General features: G+C 35.9%; 1 non-coding gene across 1 annotated transcript; it reads right to left on the reverse strand.

Annotated features, from left to right (window-relative positions):
• Positions 1 to 6,063: 6,063 nt before the first annotated feature.
• On the reverse strand, positions 6,064 to 6,136 carry TRNAM-CAU (transfer RNA methionine (anticodon CAU)). The gene has a single exon. It is a non-coding gene; the product is annotated as a tRNA-Met (tRNA).
• Positions 6,137 to 6,382: the final 246 nt, after the last annotated feature.

Genomic DNA, 6,382 nt, shown 5'->3' on the forward strand with positions numbered 1-6,382 from the left:
TGCTAAAGGACCAGTTCACTGAATGACCATTTGCCAAATGCTTGGATTCATCAGATTTATCAATTTATTCCAAACAGTCTTAAGAGTTAAAGCTCTGTGGATGTTTAAGTGTGTTTCCCAATGATGAAATAAGATTTTATGGATACTAACTTTTTAAGGTTGATGTATCACCTGGGAACTTGGCAGAATAGTAAGAATAGCAAAAACGGTATCAGTATTTATTTAAAAATTTTTTTTCAAAGGAAAAGCTATTTTCCAACCTCCCCCCACCCCGCCATTTTATATGTAATGGGATCACTTGTCTACCTCTGAAATATTTTCAGTTATCTTTGAATGTCATTTTCTATTTTGGTGAATTTTAAGCATTTTTCTAATTCTTTTGCCAATTCCTCAAATGGCATCCAGCTTTCCTTTTATATATCTAGCATTTAAAGTTTAAGATTAAATTAAACTTTAATGAAGATTAAACTTTAAATTTAACTCACAGGCACTAAAATAAATCAGAATTTTAAACTAGATTAAAATTTAATGAAATAAAATGTTTAAATTAACTTAAATTTAGAATTACAATTTAAAGTCATCCAAAAGAATCAGAATTAGTTAAAAACATTACTTCCCCATGAAACTAAAAATGTCATTTCTGTCAAAGAACAGTTAGGGTATCACGACTTGGTTAGCAATTAGCAAAATGATTCAGAAAAGCACAAAAAACAATGGAAAAAAAACAAGGAACACAATAAATCAAATCAAAAAGATGTTGAAGAAGGGTAAAAAATAAATTGATTAAAAATATAATAAACGATAACAGGTGAAAGCTGAAAGATTGGATCAATACAAAATTACATTTTATTTTATTTTTTGTTTTTATTTATTTATTTAAGTTTATTTATTTTTGAGAGAGAGAGAGAAAGAGCATGAGCAGGGGAGGGGCAGGGAGAGACAGAGACACAGAATCCAAAGCAGGGTCCAGGCTCTGAGCTGTCAGCACAGAGCCCAACATGAGGCTCAAACTCACGAACCCCGAGATCTTGACCTGAGCTGAAGTTGGACACTCGAGAAATTGAGCCACCCTGGGGCCCCCATTTTTTAAAATGACATTTTAAAAAAGAAGTAAAAACCAGTGTAAACTGAGAATCCCCATATGAAAAGCAAAATTTTACTTAGTTCATGTGAACTATTTCACATTCGGTCATCAAATCAAATACTCTTCTTAAAACTTATAAGATTATCTTTTGTCAAATCCATATATTTGATGGATTGGTTGTCAGTGATTTGGCCATTTGGTGAACTGAGTTTTGGTGAATTTGTCTGCTTGTTTGCCACCAAAGTTGCCTGTGCTGTCAGTCTTGTCTCCAATTTCCCCAACTTGCTTGTGTTAACTCAAGTCTCTCTTCCTCTGGCATCCTTCTTAAGTGATGTCTATGAATTCTTTCACAACCTAGGTACTTCTCTGATCGTAGGTTTCTAAGCTTCTGTGGTCAGAGGTTATTTTCCTCTTCTTTTTTAAACTCATTATCTCTTGTCTGGCTGATAGATACTTGTCCTCCTTAAGGACAGTACTATATGCTGCTATAAAGGCAGCATATAATTTTCTTAGCCCCTCTTTTCTTAACATTTATTTAAAACATTTTAATATATTTGTAAAATACAAATAAGATTATGTCATACTCCTATTTAAAACTTTTTAAATTTAAAATTAGGGAGACAGAGCATGAATGGGGGAGGAGCAGAGAGAGAGGGAGACACAGACTCTGAAGCAGGCTCCATGCTCTGAGCTGTCAGCACAGAGCCCAATATGGGGCTTGAACTCTTGAACCACGAGATCATGACCTGAGCCGAAGTTGGACACTTAACCAACTGAGCCACCCAGGTGCCCCACCCTATTTAAAACCTTTTAATATCTTTCTATTACTCTTACAAACTTTTAATAGCTTTCTATTACTCTTAAATTCATAAGATGGCCCATATGCTCATGCAATTTTTGGCCCCTGGATACCTTTTTGGGTTTCTTGGAGGACTCATTCTTTTTCTGGGCTCCAGGCATTGACTGGCCTTTTCAGACTCTAGAATATGCCACGCCACTGTTCAGCCCAGAACCTTTGCCTGTTTGCTTTCCTGTGCATGCCTCTTCATACCTACCCCAGTGTCCTTTGTTATGTCTCTCTCCTTTTTTTTTTTTTTTTAAACTAGACTTTATTTTTTAGAGCAGTTTAAGGTTCACAGTAAAACTGAGCACAGAGAACTCAGGGAGTTCTCATATACTCCCTGCCTCCGAATGCACAGCCTCCAAAATGCTCTTCTATTTTTTAGGCTCCCCTCTGCTAGATATATTTCTTCTCATAGGATCATATTGTCTTCTTCAAACGTCATTTGGAGATTGTAATTTTTTAGTATGATTATATGTTGCTTGTATTTTTTCTCCACAAGGCATAAACTCCATGAGGGAAAAGACTGTTTATTATTGTTTTTCCAAACAATTATTTGCTTCCCAAAATATAAGCCTATGCCTGGCATATGGTAGATCTTCAGTAAACATCCATCATCTTGGGTGAATGACATATATCATATAATCCTTTGTAGTCTATGGTTAAAACACAGTTCTGTATAATTACCATTACAGGACTTTGAACACCTAAAATAAAAATTAACCATAATTTTGCTATTTCTTTCTGTCTCAGACAAATTTAGATTTTGCATTTATAACTATTCTTGTACAGCAGCTTTTAAAAATTAACCACAGATGTTACACTAACATGCATGCTAATGGAAATGACATTATTTTATTATGTATTAAATATAATAATTCCTTTCTACTTTAATTCTCTCTTCTCTGTTTTCAAAACTGACGTGTTGGGTTTCAAATCTATAAAAAATTTGCTTGTTTTACCTAAGAGACACATACCACCACAAGGGGGCAGGGGTAGACAAATATTCGGGGTTTTTTGACTCCAAGTTCTGAATCACCAGAATATTCTTCTTTGACAGCGCTAATTTGGGCCATTATTTTTTGTATGAGTTTCTTTTTTCATTTGACATTCAGTTTAAAATCTATACTTACTATTACCCTTTTAACAGAGTATATGTCTTTTAAAAGATGAACAGACCTCCACTACACAAATTGTAGATATGAAATAATTTGTCCCTTCGGTACATTAAGTCATATTACAGAGTTATAAGAATAATATTCCAAGAATTGCAATAAATTGTTCCTTGCTAATTTTATAGCTAGTTTCTATTCTTCTGTTTTATCTTTAGCACCCCTCCTAATCCCCCTGCTACCTGGCTACCCTCCCTCCGCCCCTCATACACACATAGAGGCTGGTAGAGGGAAAAGGAAATTTTGTGGGTTTTTTTTAATATAACTTAGGAAATATTTAGATATTTATTGCGTATAAGTAAGATGTTGAAGATTTTCTGGGAATAGGATTTTACAGCTTAGTTTGCTTTTTTCTATCTTTTATGCCCTAAATACTAAATACACTAAATACTAGATACTTCCTCACTTTGATAAAGAAAAACATGACCTGAGCTCTATGTAGCTAGCTTGACATAGTTCTCCTAAACAGTTTGGGTAGAATTTTACATTAGTGATCTAATTTCATGACTAACTTTATTTTATTAAATATTCTGAAATTTAGATCCCTGTAAATGAAGAGTTCATTGAACTCAGAGTTGAATTTAAAAATGTGATTTTTTAAAAATTAAAAACAATTTTTTTGAACATTTATTCATTTTTGAGAAACAGAGCCCGAGCAGGGGAGGGGCAGAGAGAGAGGGAGACATAGAATCTGAAGCAGGTTTCAGGCTCTGAGCTGTCAGCACAGAACCCATCCCAGGGCTTGAACCCACAAACCGTGAGATTATGATCCAAGCCGAAGTTAGGTGCTTAACCAACGGAGCTACCTAGGTACCCAAGAATGTGATGTTTAATGGGGCACATTAAGCCACTGGGTGGCTCAGTCAGTTAGGCCTCTGACTTTGGCTCAGGTCATGATCTCACAGTTAATGAGTTCAAGCCCTGCATTGGGTTCTTTGCTGTCAGCACAGAGCCTACTTCAGATCTTCTGTCCCCCTCTCTCTCTGCCCCTCCCCTGCTCTCTCTCTCTCTCTCAAAAATAAATAATAAGCATTTAAAAAAAGGATGTGATGTTTAATGACAATGGAAACAAGATAATTTGTATGTGAACAGATGCCTTGGTTAGGAGGAAGTTTAGAGGAGAAAAAGGGCTTTTTTAAAAAAATGTTTATTTTTGATAGAGACAGAGTATGAGCCGGGGAGGGGCAGAGAGAGAGAGAGAGAAAATCCAAAGCAGGCTCCAGGTTCCAGGCTCTGAACTGTCAGCGCAGAGTTCAATGTGGGGCTTGAACTCACAAACTATGAGATCATGACCTGAGTTGAAGTCTGATGCTTAACTGACTGAGCCACCCAGTGCCCCTAGGAAAGCAGGCTTTTTAAGAGAAACTAATAGAAAGAATGAGTGACCACATTGTGAAAAAGTTTCAAGTTTAAAAACTTGTGTTACAGAAGCAGATGGTCTCTGGGGCACTTGTCATCTGTTGACATGTTGAGGAAAAGGTTATGAAATGCTTCAGAGCTAATCAATGGAATACATTGTAAGGTGCTTAGATATTATCTGTGTCAGTGCTGTCCCATAGAACTTTTTGCCATAATGGCAATGCTATTTGTATTGTTCAGTACAGTAGCCACTAGCGATATGTGGCCATTGTGCAATTGAAATGTGGTTAGTGCAACTGAGGAATTGAATATTTAATTTTATTTAAAACTAGTAATTAAAATTTATATTTAAATACCACATGTGACTAATGATACTTTATTTGCACAGTGAAGGCCTAGAGGAATAAATGCCTAATTAGAATGTTGCAATTTTTGAGATGAGATATTAAAAATTGTAACAAACAAGGTATCAAACTAAACTAATGGAAACCTAAAGAATGGTAGTTATGAGAATTTTAAAAAGCAACAAGTTAAGCATATACCATGTACTTGACTCTGTTAGGCACATTATCCTACTGAATGCTTATAAAACTCTGCAAATAAATATTTTATCTTTATTTCATAGGCAATGGATCAGAAGTAAAGCTTCCTTAATGGAAATAAGATTAGAATTTATACCCATTCGGTTTCAAAAGCCATATTTTTGTAAAATTTGAGTGAGCAGAAAAAAACTACCCAGATGCGATTGTGGATTGTGTTCTAGGAAGCAAGGTCAGCGTTTGTATGAGTATCACATCCACATATTAGTTTATAATTTCTTAAAACCCATTCCTAAGGCTAGGATTGGTTTCTGATGATGCAACAGGGCTGAAGGTAAGGGTGGATTAGATGGTCTGGGTGGGGTGGAAGAAGGATGGTTGGGTCCATGAGCAACAATTGTTAGACTTGCTGTTTCCATTAGCCATGCTAACTTGTGACAGCATCCTTGGCTGTAATTTTATGGTTGGATTCTACTTTGATGTTATTTTTCTCTCCAGTAATGCTCTGTGACTTGATTTTATCCTCATTCATCATATGACTTATGCAATGTGTTATTCACCTGGTAAGTGTGAGTTGGGCATTTCCTTGTCATAATTATGTTGAGGAAGAACTTATGGTGCAGAGGATGGAGATGTGCCTTTACTTGTCAACTGTGTCACTAAATCTAATGTGTCCGGATGCATATATTTTTCTTAACACCTAAATCATCCTGTGGAAAAATGTGTCCTATATTCTCAGAATAAAAGGATAACAGTAATTTTTTCTGCCTGGTGTTCAGAGTGTGTGCCACACACACAAAAAATGATTCTGCACTAGCTTAAATATTAAATAATGGAATCTGCTTAAAGAAAGCTGAATATCTTGGTTTAAGAAGTTGGCTTTACCAGTGATTGAAATAAATTGGATATGACTGATAGCCAGGGTATCTATATCAGGCTAGCCCTGTACCTTGTTATCCTGAGATTCTTTTAAAACTAGAAATCCAGTATTAAAATTCTTTGATAAAGGTTCAGATTCTGAGACAGGGTTCACCAAATTTCTTTTGAATGGAAACTAAAGCAACTTTGTGGTTCCACTGGCAATTGAACCCAGGATCTTCTGGGTATGAGGCAGATGTGCTAACCACTACACCATGGAACCTAAAGATAAGATTTTGATTCCGAGACAGGATTATGTAACCTAACCTAATTAGGATCCTAATTTAGGTTTGGGTCTGGGGCTCATCGAGTGGGGCTATAAATGGGCATAGATATCTTGGAGGTCCAAATATGAATCTTTTGCAAGATGGGGGACTCTATAGAAGATTATCAGTCCATGGAAATAGTGGGCTTAGGAGACAGTATGTGAACCCAGAAGTGGGACATGAAAAGGAAACTAGATTTCTGA

The sequence above is a fragment of the Lynx rufus genome, unplaced genomic scaffold, assembly GCF_022079265.1.
Source record: "Lynx rufus isolate CCGP_SWC_20201006 ecotype Redwood Valley unplaced genomic scaffold, mLynRuf1.p SCAF_2, whole genome shotgun sequence".
Classification (NCBI taxonomy): domain Eukaryota; kingdom Metazoa; phylum Chordata; class Mammalia; order Carnivora; family Felidae; genus Lynx; species Lynx rufus.